Raw genomic sequence first — 22267 nt, 5'->3', positions numbered from 1 at the left:
CTTGACAACTTCAATCTTTTCTCCATTGATAAGAATGTTGTTTATTGGTCCATTGGTGAGGATTTTTGTTTTCTTGACATTGAGATGTAATCCATATGCAAGGCTGTGCTCTTTGATCTTCATAAGTAAATGTTTCAAGTCCTCTTCACTTTCAGCAAGCAAGGTTGTATCATCTGCATATCGCAGGTTGTTAATGAGTCTTCCCCCAATCCTGAAACATTAGGCATGGATTTCAATGTTTGTGCACCAAACTAAACTTGTAGTATTGTTATAACATATTTGAACAGGATCTAGTGAGGCACGAAGAAGGATAAGACATCAGTTTGAAAAGAGCCCCTATCAGAGGAAGGATGGGAAACCAACCATGTTACTAGAAAAGTATTGCTGGGCCAGAACATCCTAGACTGAGTTGCCATGGTGAGAACTTTGCAATTGGCAGACAAGGTCCCATGATTCTCCCTCTGAGCCATTGAGTTTCCAGGGCCCTTGCTTGCCCAATTACGCCATCTTATACAGTGCTGCACCCAGATGCCAAGACAAAATGAAGCAAAACAAACAGCCCTGGCCACAAAATCCCAATAGGAGAGATGGATCAGCTCTCCAGAAGATGACAGTGAATGTATACTTGATGTCAGTTACCAGTTACAACCTAAGTAGACATGACATGCTGGCTTGGATCAATGAGTCTTTGCAGTTGAACCTGACAAAGATCCAACAGTTGTGCTCAGGCGTTGCTTATTGTCAGTTTATGGACATGCTATTCCCTGCTTCCATTGCCTTGAAGAAAGTGAAATTCCAAGCTAAGCTAGAACATGAATATATCCAGAACTTGAAAATTCTGCAAGCAGGTTTTAAGAGAATGGGTGTTGACAAAATAATTCCAGTGGACAAATTAGTAAAAGGGAAATTTCAGGACAATTTTGAATTTGTTCAGTGGTTCAAGAACTTTTTCGATGCAAACTATGATGGAAAAGACTTTGACCCTGTAGCTGCCAGACAAGGTCAAGAAATGGCAGAGGCTCCTTCCCTTGTTGCTCCAGCTCTGAATAAACCGAAGAAACCTCTCAGCACTAGCAGTGCTGCTCCACAGAGGCCCATTTCAACACAGAACTACTGAATATTCTAAGGCTGGCCCGGGTGTTGTGAGAAGGAATCCTGGTGTGGGCCACGGGGATGATGTAGCAGCTGAACTGCTGCAGCAGGTCAATGTATTGAAGCTCACCATCAAAGACCTGGAGAAGGAGAGAGATTTCTACTTTCGAAAGCTAAGGAATATTGAGTTAATTTACCAGGAGAATGAGGGGGAAAATAACCCTGTATTGCAGAGGATTGTGGACATTCTATATGCCACAGATGAAGGCTTTGTGATACCTGAAGAAGGGGGGCCCTCAGGAGGAACAAGAAGAGTATTAACAGCTTGGACCAGCAGAGCACCATCTGAATCCATCACTCCAAATCATGGGTAAAATACTCCTTTTTATGATTCTTAGAGGACTCACTTTTCATGAGCAAAAAGTACCTCTTCTTAAAGTGCACTTTGCAGAAATCTCACTCCTTTCCCCATGAGTTTGAGTTAGGAGCTCTTATCATGTGGCAGACCAGTATTAGCATCCAGTTGCCTCACCTAGAGAACACAGAGGCTGACTGACCATGGGGCTCACCATGTGGTTGCTGGAGAAATGTCCATAGAGAAATGGAAAGACTAAATGAACTTTTAAGCTAATGTGAAATCTTGGCAGAGACTTTAAAATAAAAAAAAGAGCCCCTATCAGAGCATCTTGAATTCTGTTAAAGGTGAAGCAAGAATAAACACATTCATGTTAATCCTATCCATGATATTATGAGTTTTTATCATACTCCTATTTATCGATAGTTAATCATATGCCAATCAATTTTTTTTAAAACCTTTCATTGTGAATTGGGTGAGGGTTTACAGAGCATATCAGTTTTCCATTCAACAATCCTTGCACATCTTGTTTCATGTTATTGATTGTAATCCTAACAACATGACATATCCCACTTATTCCCCATGTATCCCTGATGAATCTATGAAACATGGATGAACCTGGAGGACATTATGATAAGTGAAACTAGTCAATCACAAAAGGACAAATATTGTCTGAGACCACTATTACAAAAAGTCAAGAAAATGTTTTCATGCTACAAGAAACATTCTTTGATGATTCCAGGGATAAAGCAGAAGGGAGGGTAAATTACTGGCTAGAAGATAGATAGATACAAGTTAATGAGCAGCAGATTTATGGTGAAATTTGGGTAGAAGAATGGTACAATAGTTGACACGTTATGAAAAGTTTATGGGGGCAATGCCTAAAAGAAACCAGCAGTTTAGAAAAAGATAACTAGTTTTAAGACTACGTACGTTCAAGATGAAAGCTGCATTGGCAGGTCATCCACACCAATTTTCAAGGGAACAACTAATCTTGTGTGTGCCCTGATTGAAGAAGACCAATGACAAACAGCAGAAGCAACAGCCAACACCATAAACAACTGGTGCAGTTTACACAATTCTGAATAAAAACTTAAAGTTGAACAAAATGTCCATTCGATGGGTAACAAAATTGTTGCACCCAGATCAGCTGCAGACAAGAGCAGAGCTTTCAATGGAAATTTTTAACAAGTGGGATTAAGATCCTGAAGCATTTCTTGGAAGAATTGTTAACAGGAGATGAACCATGGTTTTACCAGTAAGATCCTGAAGACAAAGCACAATCAGAGCAATGGCAGTGAAGGAGTGGAAGTGGTCCAGTCAAAGCAAAAGTGAACTAATCAAGAGCAGAGGTCATAGCAACCACTTTTTGGGATGTTAAAAGCATTTTGCTTGTTGACTTTTTAGAGGGTCAAAGTGCAAGAACATTTGGTTTTTCTGAGACCTTTTTGAGAAAGTTAACCAAAGCATTAGCAGAAAATGCTCAGAAAAGCTGCCCCAGGGTTCTTCTCTACCAACACAATGCCCCGGCTTTCTCCTCTTATTACTGTTGTTGCTGTGAAGGGTCACTGAATCAGTTCTAACTCATCGGAACCATGTATAGCGTTTCCAAGGAAAGGCTGGTGAGCTTGAACCACCGACCTTGCGGTTCAAACTGACTTTGCAGTTCAACGAATTAACCTACAGTGCCACATCAGGACTCCTTTCCTCTTATTAAACAGAGTTTCTTATTAGAAACTCTTTTGTGAGAGTTTCTGTGGGAAATCATTAGGCATCCACCTTGCAGTCCTGGTCTGGTTCCTACTGACTCCTTTTTGTTTAAAAATCTTTTTGTTTTTGTTTTTTTTTAATCCTAAAAGTGTACCCATTTTTCTTGAGTTAATAATGTAAAGAAGACTTCATTGGCCTGGCTAAATTCCCAGGACCCTGAGTTATTTAGGATGGATTAAACAGCTGACATTATTGCTTACAAGTGTTCTTACTTTGATAGTGCTTTTCTTGACAAATAAAGTTTAAATTTAAAACATTTTCTCTTTTAATTTCATTTTTCCAGAAACTGTTAGAAGTCCCCTCATATTTACACATGCCAGAATAACTTTACCTTGTCTTGGTATTTTAGGATTTGGTGAACACATTTATGCTAATCCTATTCACGATTTTATGAGTTTTCATCAGACTCCTGTTAATCGCTTGCTTATCATACTCTAATTATTCATCTTACTTCTAATCTTTCTAAATTTTACAAAGCATTTGCTCACTCACTGAAATCCAAAAAATCTTCCTTCAGGGTTTCAAACCTAGCTGATCATCAAACTCACCTGGTGAGATTTTGTTTTTAACATATAATGTCCATACCCTGTTTCAGACCTACTAATCTGTGTGTTTGTATGTGTCTCTCTTTCTCTGTGTGTGTGTGTGTGTGTATATATATATATATATATATATATATATATATCCCAACGAGATGGATTGGCCAAGTGGCAGCATTGATGGACTCAAGCGTGGCAACAGTAGTGAGGCTAGCCCAGGATCCAGGATTGGGCAGTGTTTTGTTCTGCTGTGCATCAAGGTCGCTATAAGTCGGTACCAACTCGATGGCAACTAACAACATACACAGACACACACACACACATATAGTATGGACATTATATATATATATATATTTATACACTGCTGAAAGCAGAGAATATCAGAAAGATGTTTACCTGCTCTTTATTGACTACACAAAGGCTTTTGACTGTGTGGATCATGACAAGCTATGGACAACATTGTGAAGTATGAATATTCTGGAACACTTAATTGTGCTAATGAGGAATCTGTACCTTGACCAAGAGGCAGTTGTTTGAACAGAACATGGGAACAATGAATGTTTTAAAATTAAGAAAGGTGTGCAACAAGTTTGTATTCTTTCACCATACTTATTCAACCTGTATGCTGAGCAAATAACCTGAGAAGCTGGGTTCTATGAAGAAAAACATGGCATCAGGATTGGAGGAAGACTCATTAACAACTTGCGATATGCAGATGATACAACATTGCTTGCTAAAAGTGAAGAGGACTTAAAACATTTACTGATGAAGATCAAAGAGCACAGCCTTTGGTATGGATTACATCTCAATGTAAAGAAAACAAAAATCCTCACCACTGGACCAATAAACAACATTCTTATCAATGGAGAAAAGATTGAAGTTGTCAAGGATTTCATTCTTCTTGGATCAACTATCAACACTCATGGAAGCAGCAGTCAAGAGTTCAAACGATGTATTGCATTAGGCAAATCTGCTGCACAAGACCTTTTTAAAGTGTTGAACAGTAAAGATGTCAGCTTGAGAACTAAGGTGCGCCTGACCCAAGCCATGGTGTTTTCAATAACCTCATATGCATGCGAAAGCTGGACAGTGAATAAGGAAGATCATAGAAGACTTGATGCCTTTGAATTATGGTGTTGGAGGAGAATATTGCAAGTGTCAAGGGTTGCCAAAAGAACCAATAGATCCATTTTGGAAGAACTGCATCTAAGTGCAGCCAGAGTGCTCCTTAGAGGTCGAGATGGCCAAACTTCGTCTCTCATACTTTGGACATATTGTCAGGAGGGACCAGTTGCTGGAGAATGATATCATGTTTGGTAAGGTGGGGGTCAGAGAAAAAGAGGAAGACCCCCAACGAGATGGATTGGCCAAGTGGCAGCATCGATGGACTCAAGTGTGGCAACAATGTAGTGAGGTTGGTCCAGGATCAGGCAGTGTATTGTTCTGCTTTGCATAAGGTCGCTATGAGTAGGTACCGACTCGATGGCACCTAACAACAACAACATATACTGCAAAACCTGTGAAAGCCAAAACCCCTGTGAATCAGGACCTGTGAGCACTGGAACACAATGGGACTGCCTTGTTTTTCTATGTCTCACACATTTTCTGCCTTTGACAGGGTGCAGCTTTACCACTTTACTAATCACCCATTTTAGTGGAAAATTAGCTTTGTTTTCCTTCTCTGATAGGTTTTTGTCTTGCATATGGTCCAGCTTCTGCAGGTTTTGCAGTAATAAATTTAAGCAAGGGTACATTTTCATAGGAAACAATTATAAATGAAGTTTGGACCTTCTTATAGAGTCTGCATGTGACTCGTTCTCAAGACAGAGCTCCTGACAACCACTAACGATCAACTGGAGGAAACAGAAATGCTGAAACCCAACATATTCCTGATTTAAATAAAGAGACCTAAGTATCAGTCCCAATAATACCACCAGCTATGAAAACTTGATTTCTGTTTCAGTTTCATCTCCTTTAAACCAAAAAGAACTACCCACCTTTTCTTCCTTTACAAAAACTGGTGAGGATAAAATGAGATTCATTAATCTGGAACCTTTTTAATGGTTCTTCCCAAACACAAAGATAAGTCAGAATAAATTGCTATAAAATCATGTTGTTGTCATTGTTGTTAAGTGCCTTTGAGTTGGTTCTGACCCATAGCGACACTGTATAGGGTTTCCAAGGAGCCACTGGTGAGCTTGAACCACCGACCTTGCAGTTCAAACCAACTTTGCAGTCCAGCATATTAGCCCACAGTGCCACACCAGGACTCCACAAAATATAGAAATCTTAAACAAAAATATCAAGAGGTAAAGCTATTGTTTTTCCACATACCCCCTATATAAATCTATATACTTCTGAAAGCTGTGTTTTCATCTCTAACCTTTCTCTGAAGAATCTTCCCTCTTTGATTTGAATCAGCTCAGAATGATAGTTTGGGCATTCTTGAGGAACTCAAATCGTGTTGCTTTGAAATATTGTGAGTTTGGGGAACAAAAAGATGTCTGAAAGGGCAAGATCAGGGATGTAGGGTAGTCAGGCTAAGGGTTCCCAGTGAAAGTCTCATGGATACCCCTTACTACTGTTGAAGAATGAACAAGTACACTTGTGATGGATGAAAAATTAATCAGGGCAATTTTCCTGTCCTTTTTCTCACTAGCATAGTTTTCAATTTTCTTAAAACTCCTTCCAAATAAACTCTCATGTTCATCCTGCATCCTTCAAAGAGATATATATCAAGATGACCCCTTTGGAATTTCAAAAAACATTCACCAAAACCTTCTGAGCTGACTTCTCTGCCTTGGATTGAATGGGTTCAGCAGATCCCCTCAGGAAGCCATTGTTTGGACTGGATGATTTTTTTTCTGTTTTTCTTTATTTTAAGGGCACTCTACCAAGGAGCCCTGGAGTCTTGGCTGGTGTGGTGCTGTGGGTTAATGCGCCACACTGCAAAGCCATTTGAACTGCAAGGTTGGCAGTTCAAGCTCACCAGCTGCTCCTCAGAAACCCATACAGGGTTGCTATGGGTCAGGACAGACTCGGTGGCATTTAACAACAATAACAACCAAGGAGCCCTGGTACCGTACTGGGTTACAAGTTGGGCTGCTAACTGCAAGATCAGTGGTTTGAATCTACCAGTGGCTCCATAGCAGGAAGATGATGCTTTCTGCTCCTGTGAAGATTTACAACCTCGAGAATTCTATACAGGGTCACTGTGAGTTGGAATTGACTTGATGGTTCACAACCACCACCACTGAGCCTAAGACAGGTGTATTACTTAGAGACTTGTCTGGAACCATTTACTGATCCCAGAGACTTGTTTAGATGCGTTTCCTTGTAGATAAACCCCATTAATGTACAAACTAGAACCTTAGTAATAATACTTTTTGACATATAAGATCAAATTTGGTAAAAGCCACATTATACTAAAGATGAGGCAATTAAACCAGAATATTGTATTAAAGGAAATAAATTGTAGCTCTTAAACACATGTACTAAGGATGATCAAAATACCATGTAAATTTCCCAGTTTTGATTTTTAAAGCAAATTACAATAAATCACATAGTAGTTAGGTGTCTGAATTCAATCAGGGCCGTTCCCACTGTCAAATCTGACTTACATACAATAGCGGTCACAACAGTTTTCAAAGAGGCTGGAGCTCCCTTCACGAATTTGTTCCTCACTGTTGTGATAGGTGTATCCTATGGGCATTCCATGTGTGGGTTTATGGCTTTATCCTGATAAATCTACTCTAACATGCCAATATCCTGAAGTCTTTGGATTCCTTCCTCTACATAATACCAAGCACGTCTGGTACTTCGACTTGATGTATTGTAGGCCATTACGCAATCCATGCTTCAGTGAACCAACCAAATAAACTATTAGCTTCTCTCCTAGTTCCTTGAGCTAAACACTGAATGACGAATCTGTGCTTGTTGTTGCTAAGTGCCATAGAGTTGGTTTTGACACATAAGCGACCCTTCATAGGGTTTCCGAGGAGTAGCTGTCAACCTTACGGCTCAAACCAACTTTGCAGTCCAGCACATTAACCCACAGAGCCACGCCAGGACTCCAAACTGTGCTTAGTGGGCCCATATCAATGAAGTCAGACTAATCCAACCCTATATGTTCCTTGCACCATTATCCCACACTCTTAATAGGCATCTCCACACATCATTTTCCAGGTTTCTGTTTGTACATATTAGAAAAATCAAGCAGTTCTTTGGAAGTACAGTGTACTTCTTCCTGGGTCACAATTTGTGCTTCAAGTTTTGGGGCTTGCTGTGATTTAAGTCCAGGTAGAAGCTCTGGTAGCAAAGTGATTACGGATCGGGCTGCGACCCTCAGGGACAGCAGTTCGAAACTACCAGCTGTTCCACAGGAGAAAGATGACGCTTTCTGCTCCCGTAAAGATTTACAGCCTCGGAATCCCTGTACAGGGTTGCTATGAGTCAGGTTCCACGACACATAACAACAACAAAATAGGTTTAGAAGCAATAATTGGTGTTTGGAGGTGTTTCCTGGGAACATGCCAGTGATGTGTTGCAAGACATTTACCTTAGGTGATACCTTAGACAGTGTCTAAGGCATCATCTCAGTAGGCACAGTTGGGTTATTCTCAAGAGTGGGCAGAGGGGATAATGGTATGATTATTATTACCTCCAATTATTATCTATTATCATGAGGCCAATAAGTTTACATAGTATTTAGCATAGGCCCTACCTCCTGGAAATCACCATTTATTCAATAAATATTTATCTGTATCTCCAAAACTGTTTTCTTTTATCCTTATCAAGTCAGCATGTTAGTTTGGGTGGTCCAGGGCACCCTTCCACCTAGAGAAAATTAAAGACACACTGACCAATTTATTCTTTTTCAGCTCTCATTTTTTAAGGCTTCATATAGACTACCACCTGTCTGTCCTGACAGTATGTTACTGTAGCAGTACTAGAAAATATCTGGGTCAGTTACAGCTTTCTTTGCATCAATTACTTTTCATTTATACCTGCTAAAGAGAAGCTTCCTCCACTACAGTGACATACAGTGACAATTTGTGTGTTGCTGTGATGCTGGAAACTATGCTACTGTATTCCAAATACTAACAGGGTTATTCATTGTAGACAGGTTTCAGCAGAGCCTACAAACTATGACAGACTGGGAAGAAAGGTCTGGTGATTTACTTCTGAAAATTAGCCAATGTAAACCCTATGAGTCACAACAGAATCCCACCTGATAAGATTGCTGGAAGATGAGCCCCTAGGTTGGAAAGCATTTGAAATGTGCAGTCGCCTCAACAACAATAGATTCAAGCAACAATTGTGAAGATGGCACAGGACTAGGCAACATTTTGTTCTGCTGTACATGGGTCACAATGACTTGGTGCCAACACGATGCTCGTGTAGCATAGCAGCCTGGCCAAACAGGGAGGACCATCCTCAACAACATTAGTAATAATCTCTCGTGAGTTACTTTTGTGGATGGCTGTTCTCATCCATTTATGGTTCTTACTAACTTTAATTTCCTTAAAATTTAAATATGGCTTCTAAAAAGAGTCTCTAGTTCAGTAAGTAATCTTTTTTTCCCCCTTTTTAGGGTGTGTGGTGGGATCTCATTTTCTGCCATTACCTTCATTTTCTCTTTTTAATGAGAAAAGCAGTAAAGACAGTCTATGAGGGAGAGTCAAAAATTATTCACACTCTGGCTATAGAATTTAATCAACTTTAAGAAAAGACAAATACATCATTTTTCAATATAATACCATTGCTTTTTGACAAGCTTTCATATTCCCTTAATTTAAAAAATGTTTTAGGCTGAGCTGCGAGCCATAAATGCATCACTGTCTTCACTTCTTCATCAGAGGTGAACCTTTGTCCTCAAAGGGTTGCTTTCAGGAGACCAAATAGACAAAAGTCCGATGGAGCAAGATCAGGACTGTAGAGAGAATGCTTCAACACCTCAAAACGAACATTTTGCAGAGTGTCAACAGTGTGGGTAGAGGTGTGCAGATGTACATTGTCATGCAAAATCATAATGCCCTTGGTTAGCAGTCTTCTGCACTTAATCTGAAGTTTAGATTTCAGCTCTTCATTGAGCATCTCAGTGTAATGAACTCTGTTGATTATTTAAACTTTTCCCTGATAGTGTTCCAATGCTGGCTCTTGAGAATCCCAGAAAACTTTAAAAGCATCAATTTTCCTACTGATGGTTGACTTTTGAACTTTTTCTTGGCTGACACGATTTAGGATGTTTCCATTCTATACTCTGCCATTTACTCTCATGCTCATGGTGATGAATTCATATTTTGCTACCAGTTATGATTTTTTCAAATAAACTTTTACCTTCCTTCAAGTATTGGTCCAAATTTTTTTTGGCAGATGTCCAGACACTTTTGTTTATGCTCTTTCGTGAGTTGTCTTGGTACCCATTTCACAAAAACTTTTCAAAACCTAAGTCTGTTGTGAATTATTTCCTAGGCAGAGCCATGAGTGATTTGTAAATGATTTGCCACATAATCCATTGTCACTTGTCTCTTTGACAGAATCATTTCATGTGCATGCTGTGTTGTGATCAGCGGTGGATGTGGACAGGCATTTTAACATAAACCGAGTGCGGTTACTTTTTGGACTTACTCTCATAATTTTAAGTAGAACAAACCATATGAATTTATTCTAAAAGAAAACCAAGCAGATGATGTAAAAGGAGATAATAAGAAAATAGAGAAAGAAGGAGAATTAAAACCAGCAGTGTTCTAAAGAAGCAAAATCTATAAAATCCCAAAGAGGAAAAAGTTTTATGTATTGTTCTTTCTGATGAAAACCATTCCATTGAAGGTCAGATTTCCAGGATATTTCTAATATACTAAAGAACAATTAAGAATGGGAAGGAAAAGAGAAAAATAGTATTCTCAAAACATGGAAAGCTTTGCATATGTATTTATTTAATCTGTGCCAAATACATAGTTGGGGAACTGCTAAGGAATCCTATATTAAGGCAACAATTAATTCCATTTTCATGTAAAAATATATATTGTTTATATAAATCAATGTGTATATTATTCACTTTATTCCCAGGATATTTCAATACTTTAATTTTCTTCTTAAGTATATTTGAAACCGTATCATTACCAAAAATTATTTGGAAAAAGAGTGCTATTTTTCTGCTGAAACTTATTTCTTCTTCTTCCTGAAAAGAAGTATAGATGGTATTTCCAGCCAGATGTGACTATGTGACTAAATTCTCACCAATGAGTAAAGTGAGTAAAGTGAGCCACCTCAGCTGTTCCTCCTCCAAGTACTCCTTCCCCTTCTCACCAGCTAAAATCCATACCTGGTGGTAGCTCTGTGGCTTAGATCCCGTAGACAATAGAAGTGTCCTGGGGACACTGTACAGTTGTACAGAGGAAGAGACCTGTCCTGCCAACCTAGACCACCTCCTTTGGAAGTTACATGAGAGAGAAATCAACTTTCTGTTACAACAGTTTGACCTAATACAACTGCACTTGTCTATTGCCACAAAGTCAAGATGCCTTCTAAATCACTTTGACGATTTCTCTGCAAAATGCTATAAATCTGAGTAGTGCTGGTTTCAGCCCAAAACCACTATCAATAAAAAGAAAAGGTAAGGAACAACCTGGCAAAGGATTAATTTATATCAAAAAGTTTAACATACATCTTAAATCTCTGTCTTTTGTGGCCTAGAACTACTGAGGTTTGTTACAAGCATCTACTGTTTATTGAGACATGAGCATTGTTTAGATTTCAACTAAAAACCTAAGTTCCTCTACCCTCTTTCGATCTGGCACGTTCAACCAGTAGCAGTGAAGTGGCAGCTAAGAATTTCCTGACTATAGTCTTCAACTTAACTTGTGGCATTTCCTCCTTTGTTTTTCATCCCTATTACATCACCAGTATAGCTCATATTTCACTATAAGAAAAAGCATGAGTGTTTCCTGTTTGCCGTTAAAACGGAAAGAGTTTATATTACAAATTGTCTTCACAGGTGTTACATGGCACAGTGGAATAAATTCCCTTCACAACTTCCTATTCTGCACGCCGTGACAGGCTGAGAAATACAACCTATTGTTCAGCACTAAAATTATTCAGAGAACTTCTAATCAGTGAAAAAGAAGACCCTAAGCAAGATGGAGTGACATGGTGGCTGCAAAACAGGTTCAGACATAGCCAATATTGTGAGGATTCCACAGGATCAGGCAGTGTTTGTGTTGTACGTGGGTTGTGCACAGTGTCTGGGTCAGAATTGACTCAATGGCACCTAACACCAGCAGCATTAGTCAAGCATGACATCCTAGGAGGTATCTCTATACATTGCCAATCTACTTGATACCATCACTTACTAAAATCATTCCAGTTCCATAGAGTATAGAACATCATAGATTTGTGTTGTTTCCCTACCTTAATAAACTATGCATTGCCCAATGAAATTAATTAATGTTTCCCTTTTTTCAAATGGTCATTTCTAAGTTCTATTAATACAGCGTGCCCACTCAATTTATTCACCCATTCTACTCACTATGAGGAAAAGTCTTTTACTCTCATGGAAATGGAAGGCCAAGATGAGGAAGACTCTCTGATTCATCCATGTAAGCATAATATACACACATTAAAGTTGGAGTCCTGGTATGGTGCTGTAGGATAACCTTGCTAAACACAAGGTTGACAGTTCAAACTCACCAGCCACTCCTCAGAAACCCTATTCAGGGTCGCTATGAGTGGTAACTGACTCAACGGCACTTAACAACAATAGGAAGAGGAGCTTCAAATGAGAGCTGTCATATTTGTGTTTGATCTTTCCATGTGATTGGAGTTTTCACTGAATACCTGAAATGTAATTACCTCACAATTAGCATAGCTTAGTAGACTGGAAAACTAAATTTAAAAACAGGAAGACAATAGCAGATACATACCATAATAGATTGCATATGTAATTTGTTGTTATGTGTGTCACTGAGTGTGTTCTGAATCATAGCGAGCCTGCGTAGGGTTTCAAGTTACCTGTCCAGTGTTCAGCCCTAAAGCACCACATATGTAGAGAAGAAACAGAATATCAACGAAGCAAAGGCAAATCAACCCCAGTTTTGATGATTAGTATCGCTGACCCCAAAAGTTCTCTATGTCTTTAAAAATAGTGCATACATCCAGATGTCCCTTAATCTGATAAATACAACATTTCTCTCATACCACCAACGAATATAGAAAAAGAGCACAAAGAAGAAAGGAAAAGGCTCTCCAGCTGTCCAAAACCTAAAGTTTAAGCACAGTATTCATAGCAGGGCACCCCAGTTCCATTCTAGAGTCAGTTCTAACAAGCATGTTTGTACTTTCTCTGACTGAACAAAGCATTCATAATGCAGATTTAGGGCCAGAACAGAATATAAGTTTATATAATGAAACTGAATATAAGGGAACAGATGGGAATTTGCAAAATGCAGACAAAAGCACAGTACGCTGAGATCCTTTAAAGCACCAACAGATTGTTACATCTTGCAGATCTCCCCAGGATTCCCTGCATCAGACCCACCCCATTTTAACAAAAAACAACTACCAGGTCTTTCTTCAGCAGCACCTCTGGTTAGACTGGTACCTCCCCCCTTTTGATTAGTAGCCAAGTTCATTAACATTTGTACCACACACTCCTTCATGAGAATCTGAAGTAACTACACAAATATTAAACGATGTCTTGTTAGTTTATAAAGGCAAATATGGTATATTATCATAGATTACTCTTTAAAGAAATGTATCAAAAGAATTTGTTTTGTTTGCTTTACATTTTATACACAAATGGAGTGTTCAATTATTTAGTAAATTAACTTGTGTGAAAGAAGGCTAGATAAAGTTTTACTATAAGTAAACTGATTACAGTGAATTATGTCTCTTTGACCTTTACTTATCACAACCCAATTTACAGTAGAAAGACATACACTGACATTTGCTTCCCAAATCCATCTATTTTGATCTGATTCATGCTGCTTGCTCAGGCTCCACTGACTCATGAAGTAAGTGTGCAGTCAGTAACCCAAAGTAATGCTTGAAATCTGTCCAACATTTCCTTTTCAAATGGCTATGAAAGGAAAAGAAAGCAACTAGAACTTGGTAAAAGCTGAACTTGGGATATAACCCCTCTTAGAGTAACACCTCTGCTGGACAAGGAACACTTTCTAAATCACTTCAGATTAATGGAAGGCGTAAATAACTTCTCTTTGTTCAGAAGATGATACAAACATCAATAAATTCTCATTTTTAGTTTCAAAAACTCTTGTGCCTATTATAGGACTCAATACACCAACATCTTCTTATGATTTTACTTTTAAATGTCCAGCATTACTTTATCAGTGATAATCCCCAGTACTTCTAGAGTGATATCATTGTTTTATTTCACATCCACCAAACAAATATTTCCCTCCAATAATTCCTCCAGTCAACAAATATATTTGCTGGGTACCTACACTGCTAGGTACTGTGCTGAAACCCATAATTCAACAGGGAACATAGTTTATAGCTACTGAATTTAGAATATTTGAAGAATGAAACTGAATTAAATGTCTTCTGATTTCTCTATGCCTCTTTGAGATAGTTACGAAAACTCTGAAACAAAACGATAGCAAAAAAAATATCAAATATGTTGCTGTCCAGTGTCCTGTGACTCACGGTGGCCTGTATGTTACAGAGTAGAATTAGTCCATAGGGTTTTCTTGGCTTTTATTTTTATGAAAGCAGACCACCAGGTCTTTATTCCGCATGCCAGTAGTTAGGTTTATTTTTTAGGATAGCAGCCTATCACAAACCACTTGTGCGATCTAATAGTCTAGCGATGTAAAAACAAAACAAAAAACAACCAAACAGAAGAAAGTAAGGTCTAGACTTACAATGTCATGTGACAAATAGCTAGATTCGTGTGATAAAAACAACATTAACAGTTATGTTTCATAGTTTTAAATCTATGAGATACATTAATAAAATGTAATCACATGATTTTCACACTAATTTACCTGAAAATACCAGTTAGCTTGGTAGATTTTATGTGAATATGTTTCCTATATAGTCCTGAATTTATCCAGTGCATTTATCTATATATCAGGTTATCTTAAAGTTTAAAATCTGTTTTATTGTCTAAAGTCTTTCCTGTATGTTAGCATATCGTAAAATCTTACAGTTCAACTTTCTGATATTTTAGGAAATAAGGAAACACACACAAAATAAGTTTATATAAAGTAACAATATTATTATTTCAAAATCCTATAGAGAAAAATACTTACACAGTTGAGACTAACTAACCTTGATGTTCAGGGAGCCTAAGGCATTTCCTCCTCTCTATAAAATGTGGTTTCTAATAGAAGACTTGATTTCTAATGAAAATTCCACCCCATTAGGCATTGGACTACAATTTAGGGAGAAAATGTAATGAACACATCACATGTATATGTTCTTTTGCCATTAATCAATAATGATTTACTATTCAGTCCAATCAAACATACTATAATGTCTTAAGGGGGAAAATTGACCAAAAATGAACAAACTAGGTTCAGGAATTAGGTTTCTACCAAAATTTTAAGGTACTATGAGTCCGGGTGTGGTACTGTAGGATAAGTACTAGACAACTAACCACAGGTTGGCAGTTCAAACCAGCCAGCCAATCCTTGGAAACCCTTGCTGTGACCCGACTCAATGGCACTTAACAACAACATGCCATTTTAGTTTTTAAACGTAACTAGCACTGGACTGCTAACTACAAGCTCAGAGATTCAAACCCATCAATCACTCTTTGGAAACCCTATATGAGGTCACTGAGTTGGAGCCATCTCCATGACATTTAACAACAATCTAAAAACTATACTAATAATTATATTTCATAGTTTTTAAGTCTATGTGCTATATTAGTAAAATGTTAATAGCATGATTTTCATACTAGTTTACCTGAAAATATCCAATAGCTTACTAGATTTTATCCTGCCCCATATTTTAGGTGGAAGAGTAAATTGTAAAAAAACTTCCGTTCAGACTATGAACTATTCCCTTTATAGTTTCGAGCATCCTGGCTGCTTTAGAAGAGTAACTGAAGGAATGAGTTGCTTAATAAATATTTGCTAAAAGTAAATAAGAGTTGGCCACATTGTTTATCTTTCAACTGCTCATAACTTCAGTGATCTAGGACTGGGACTGCTATCGAATAACACTGGTGTTATTGAACATAAGTAAGGGAGTGCCAAGCTCTATATTTCCTCTTCAAAAATTAAGCCACAGAAAGAGTACCGGAAATGCACACACAGCCAAAAGTCATGCCACCAAATAGTTAAAAATGTTAAGACCTATTTATTTTTATTTTTAAATACCATACTTCAAACAATACTAATAACAACCCCCTAGAAATACATGAGTGCTTCAAAAAGGTCACAGAAAAATAGAAAAAGTTCATAGAAAAAAAGATAATGTAATTTTTTCACCAAGTTTTTGAAGCCTCATCATATGTGTATGGGAAAGCATATATGAGCACAAGCATGTGCGCATCTCAGTGTTATCTGTGGGCATTTGTGTAGACATGTCTGTGTGTGCTACATATATATCTGGATGTTTATCATAAAGCACGTAGAGGCCACAGTGACAGAGATTTCCTAGACATAGCCAAACAGTTCATGGGATTGGTTTACTGGGTTAAAGACTCAGGGCCATAGTCTCCTGGGATAACTTAGTCAATTATTATAACAGTTCATAAAGATAATGTTCTACACCCTAGTTTGGTGAGATTATTCTGAGGCCTTAAAAGCTATGAGTAGCCAAAGATACAACTATTGGTTTCCACCCATCAGGAGCAGAAGAGAACAAAAGAAACCAAAGATGAAAGTACAGGACTACTAGCCCACATGAACTGCGCCTTCTTGTAACCTGAGATCAGAAGAGGTACATGGTGTTGGGCTGCTAACAACAGTTCTGGCCAGAAACACTATAGAAGGTCCTGTATAGAATGGTTTTAAAATGTCGTACAAAATTCAAGTTTTTAAAATAAGCCACACTTACTGGACAAGAGGCAAGAGAAATTCTAAGATATTCTTTGAACTTAGCACTTATGCTACTCCTGCAGGTCACCTTTCAGCCAAATAATAGATTGGTTTATAAAATAAACAGTACCACTGTGAATAACGTAGTCCACTAAACAATCAATTATATATAAGACCAAACTGTTAACATTTACCCCAAAGCAAAGATGACAAGGCAAGGAGGGGAAGAGAAATTCATCAGCTAATGGAAATAATGGGAATGCTAACACATTGTGAAAATTGTAACCAGTATAACAGAACAGTATGTAGAAAACTGTTAAATGGGACCTTAATTTGCCAAGTAAAAGTTCTCCGAAAACAAAAAACAAAACCCCTATGGATCTTAAACTATAAACATTCCATGAAGTCTTATTTAAACCAAACAATTGCGTAGCTTAATTAGTAAAGATGTCTCAAGCATTATGCTGTTTTTAAGAATGTTCTATATGGAAACCAGGAGTCCTGGTGTGGCGCTGTGGGTTAATATGTCAGACTGCAAAGCCATTTGAACTGCAAGGTCAGGGTTCAAGCTCACCAGCCGCTCCTCGAAAACCCTATACAGGGTCGCTATGGATCGGAACTGACGCGACAGCGCTTCATAACAACATATGGAAAGGAACCCTGGTAGTGCAGTGGTTAAACACATTATCAGTTGATAATGAAAAGGTTAGAACCTACCAGCCACTTCGCTGGGAGAAAAATGTGGCCGTCTGGGTCTCTGTAAAAGCCTGTGAGGCATTTCAAGTCTGTCCTATAGGGAACACTGTGAATTCGAATCGACTCCATGAGTGGATTGGGTATCCAATTGACAGCAGAAATTAGGCAGTTACATAGGAAGCTTGTTGTTGTTAAGTGCCGTCCACTCTGTTCCAACCCATAGCGACCCTGAACAGGGTTTCCAAGGCTGTAAATCTTTAAGGGAGCAGAAAGCCTTATCTTTCTCCCGCGGAGCAGCTGGTAGTTTCCAACTGCTGAGTTTGCGGTTCGCAGCCCAAATTCGTGACCACTACGCTACCAGATTGTTGTTGTTCTGACTCACAGCGACCCTGTATAGGGTTTCCAAGGAGTAGCTGGTGGGTTTGAACTGCCAACCTTGTGACTGCTCCTACAGGGCCAAACCAGAAGTCCCATTAAGAAGCTTTGTTGTTAAGTGCCATTGAGTTGGTTCCTGTTCTGACTCCTAGCAACCTTGTATACAGTTTCCAAGGAGCAGCTGGTTAATTTGAACTGCCAATCTTGAGATTAGTGGAGGAAGAACTTGGAAAAGGAGCGTGAGAATGGTTGCAAAATTAAAAGAATATAATCAATGGAGTCATGGTGTGCCCCTGCAAAATAAGCAAATCGACTTGATCTGCAAGGTGGGCGATTCAAACTCACCAGACGCTCCTTGGAAACTCTATACACCATGGCTATGAGTCAGAACCGACTCAGTGACACTTAACAACAACAAAGAACAATCCATGAATTATAGATTTAGAAATCATTGAATTGGTATATGTTCTGTTGTGTATGAAATTAAAAAAAAAAATCAAACTAACTGTCAACTCATAGCAACCCTGTTTCTAGTTTCTGAGGCTATAACTCTTTACCCCATAAAAAGCCTAATTTTTCACCAATGGAGTAGTCAGTGAATTTGAAAAGCACATCTTGGGGGTAGCAGTCCACTGCTTATCCTACAGTTTCATAAAGTTTAGGAAAAATGATGAAATTCTTCCACAAACTTTTTGAAGCCCCTTGCTTATTTTCAACAGCAAAATTAATAATTAAAAACAAAATTAGAATTATTAAAATTCTACCACACGTTTTAAGAAGTTTCTCGGACATTTTTTAAATTAAGGACTTGGGATCCTCATTTGAAAACGAAACAGAACAACAAAAGAACCCTTTAAAACCATGTAACAGGCTCACAGAATCATTAATCCTTTTGAGAAACTTGAACCTAATACATCTATTTTTTTCTTTCATTTCATGTGTAAACATAACAACTCCCAAATCGCATAGAGCTCAAAATAAGTGGAGAAAAGAACCAGATTTAATAGTCATGTAATTCAAATAAATGTATTTTTCTCCCCAATGTACCAGAAATTAGTAAAGTCATAGTACAAAACTTGGTGGTGGTGGTGGTTATGTGCTGTGGAGCCAGTTCCAACTCATGGCGACCCTACACAGGGTTTCCAAGGCTGTAAATCTTTACGGTAGCAGAAAGCCTCATCTTTCTCCTGTGGAACAGCTGGTAGTTTCGAACTGCCGACCTTAAGGTTCACAGCCCAGTTCGTAAGATTCATGACTAGTTAGCATTAAAATCTTTGAAAAATGTCTCTCCAATCATAGCTACCATTCTTCCAAAAATGTATTTCAGCAGCGAACTCAAGCTCAGGTGTGTCTGTAACAATCTTGTCTAAACAACCAACTTTAAAAATTCCAAAGCAGCTGTTTTTATTCTGCAACACCAAGACACACCCACACCACGTATACAAGTAGTTTTTTTGTTTGTTTTTTTCAACTAAATCTGCTAACACATCTCAAAATTAATAGCTTCCTATGGTCCCAAGGAGCTCAGGTAGCTTAGTGGTTACGAATCCAGTTGCTAACTTCAAGGTCAGCAGTTCGAAACTACCAGCCGTTCGTGGGAGAAAGATGAGGCTTTCTGCCTCGGAAACCCTGTACAGGGTCACCATGAGTTGGAACTGACTCCACAGTATTTAACAACAACATGGCCCTAAGGGATTTCTGGTGTGGCCCTGTGGGTTAATGCACTAGACTGCAAAGCTGTTTGAACTACATCAGCAGTTCAAGCTCCACGGAAACCATATACAGGGGCATTATAGGTCGGAACCAACTTGATGGCACTTAACAACATGGTCCCAAGAGACCTGACTTGATAAAAGCATTGCTTTTAGTTACTCTTTAAAGTACTAAATCTATGCTAAAAGTGAAACACAAAACTGACATTTAATTAGACATTGTGCTGGTTAACCCCATTAATTGTGCTTTCCTGTTCATTACCCAATAGGTGCATCTATAATTTTAGATAGGCATTATAATTAGAAATAATGAGAGCAATTTCTTGAGTTACCCCACCTTTAAATTTTATTTCATTATTAGACTTATCATTTTGAAATTACTGATTACCAGGCAAGAGAAAGATGATGCTTCTGTAAAGATTTACAACCTCCGAAGCCCTATACAGGGTGGCTATGAGTTGAAACTGACTGTATAACACACAACCGCCACCAATGATTATTGGTGTGGTGCTATAGGATAAGCACTGGACTACTAACTGCAGAGTCCTGGTGTGGCGCTGTGGGTTAATGCGCTTGACTACAAGGTTGGTGGTTCAAGCTCACCAGCTGCTCCTCAGAAACCCTATACTGGCTCGCGATGCATTGGAACAGAGTCGACAGCACTCAACAACTAACTGCATCACTGCAAGGTCGGCGGTTCAAACCCACCAGCTGATGCCTAGAAACCGTATGTTATTAAGTGCCATCAAGTCAGTTCTGACACAGAATATAGGGTTTCCATCCAACAGCTGGTGGGTTAGAACTGCCAACCTTGTGATTCACAGTTCAGTGCTGATCCTAGAGTATACACTGTTCATGAGTGACTTTGGAAAATCTTAATTCTGGGCCATCTTTGTTGTTTGGTGTAGTCAGGTGGGTTCCCAACCCCATGTATTATGTAAGAAAAAAAAAGTGCATGCAAGAAAGGTTCCTACATTTTAAAATCACTTAACGGCACTTAAAAGTAAAATTACGCATTTTATTCATTCATTTCATCAGCTGAGAATTTCTCGATTGTACAAACAGCATTGTACAAAAATCACAAAACGTTACAAAATAAAAAAGTACAAACTGCATTATTTAATAAATATGACTAAAGTAGTTAAAAGTGGAAATGAGATAGATTTCAGGTTGGTAACATCGTTTGACCCGGCAAACCATACAAGCTCTGTTACAGACATTTCAACATAATACATGGCAATCCTATTTTGCCTTCTGAGAAGATTAAGACAGTATTCTCCTGTTACATAAAAGAACTGCCAGTCAGAGGCATTTATGCTGTTAGTTTTTGAATACCTTGGATGACTCCAAGTAATTATATATAGCAGGAGGCTCTTACCTTGCCACAAGTTTCATACCATGTTAGAATCCTTGTTAATAACAAAATGACAAATATAAATAAAAACATGATAGCACCAGACAATCTACTCCAAACATGGAGCAAAACCAAACTAATCCCCTGGCCGAGACAGAGACCCTAGAGAACGGTTCTAGGGGAAAAGTACACATGAAAAAAGCCCACACGGGAAAATGCCTACTGTGATAAACGCACACAGGAACAACTGACAACCCTGTGGCGTTGGAGGATAAGTAAGCACTGGACTGCTAACCACAAGGCTGGCGGTTCAAACCCATCAGCCATTCCTCAGAAATGCTATATAGGATTGCTATGAATTGGAACCAACTCCATGGTACTTAAACTACAACCCTAATTAGTTAGGGGTGCTTTCTGTGTGGGCTTTTCCTGTGCGATTTCTTTTGTACTGATTCCCCTATAGAACAGAGGAGAAGTGCCCATAGTGTTTCCAAGGCTGCAAATCTTTATGAAAGCAGACTGCCACATCATTCTTCCTCAGGACAACCGGACGGTTTGAACTGTTCCATTAGCGGTGGAGCAATCAACCACTGCGTCACCAGGGCCCCATAAACATCGACCAGAATACAGAATAATCACTCTGCCTTCTGCAAAATCTGACTTTCACTCAGATAAGAGCTGGTACTATCCCTTAAAAAAATAATAATAATTCTCCCACAACCTTCCCTTATGTGTTTCTCATTAAAGGATTGACCATTTCTACAAAAATAATGATTTCCAAAACAACAAATCTGTTTCTGTTTAATCAAAATGGAAATGGAATGGGTCAATAATCTAGCAACACGAATGCATCAATCTCCATTTGAAATAATTGTCTAAAAATTGTAAAATCAAAGTTAAACAACATAAAATAACTATTAAATCACAAAACTGTTCAAAATAATAAACTTCATATAAAGCACTTCTCTGGAATTATGCCTGAAAGCCATTTTGTCAAAATGGAACACGTCCTAAGTGAAGGGACACCAATTTTTAGAAATGTGCAAAAATACATTTTTTATAGAAAATAGATTGCCGGAATGAACAAATTTACAGTGAGAAATTAGCTTGCAAATCAAGTAGTGCTAACTTTATACAGCAAATTATAAATAGCAGTAGGATTACCCAAAGCTCTCAAAAAACATCATTTAGGTGCCCAGCAACCTTCTGCTCTGGGGAGAAAACATTCAAAAGAAAAGATTAAGGCATTACATCTACAGAATCCTAGGAAGTTTAAAGGTGCTATTACCCTGATTTGAGTTCGTGTAATTCTCCAAACACAAGTTATTTATGCAGTTTTCCCAGGGTGTTGGTTTTCAGACATT

At 38.4% G+C, this 22267-nt stretch overlaps 1 pseudogene across 1 annotated transcript; it reads left to right on the top strand.

The window, feature by feature from the left end:
- The first annotated feature begins 607 nt into the window (after positions 1–607).
- LOC102827554 lies at positions 608–1666 on the top strand (annotated as a pseudogene). The gene has a single exon (XR_438760.1). The product of XR_438760.1 is annotated as a microtubule-associated protein, RP/EB family, member 1 pseudogene (transcript).
- Positions 1667–22267: the final 20601 nt, after the last annotated feature.

The sequence above is a fragment of the Chrysochloris asiatica genome, unplaced genomic scaffold, assembly GCF_000296735.1.
Source record: "Chrysochloris asiatica unplaced genomic scaffold, ChrAsi1.0 scaffold00137, whole genome shotgun sequence".
NCBI classification, from domain to species: Eukaryota; Metazoa; Chordata; class Mammalia; order Afrosoricida; family Chrysochloridae; genus Chrysochloris; species Chrysochloris asiatica.
This window is presented reverse-complemented; position numbering and strand designations above follow the sequence as displayed.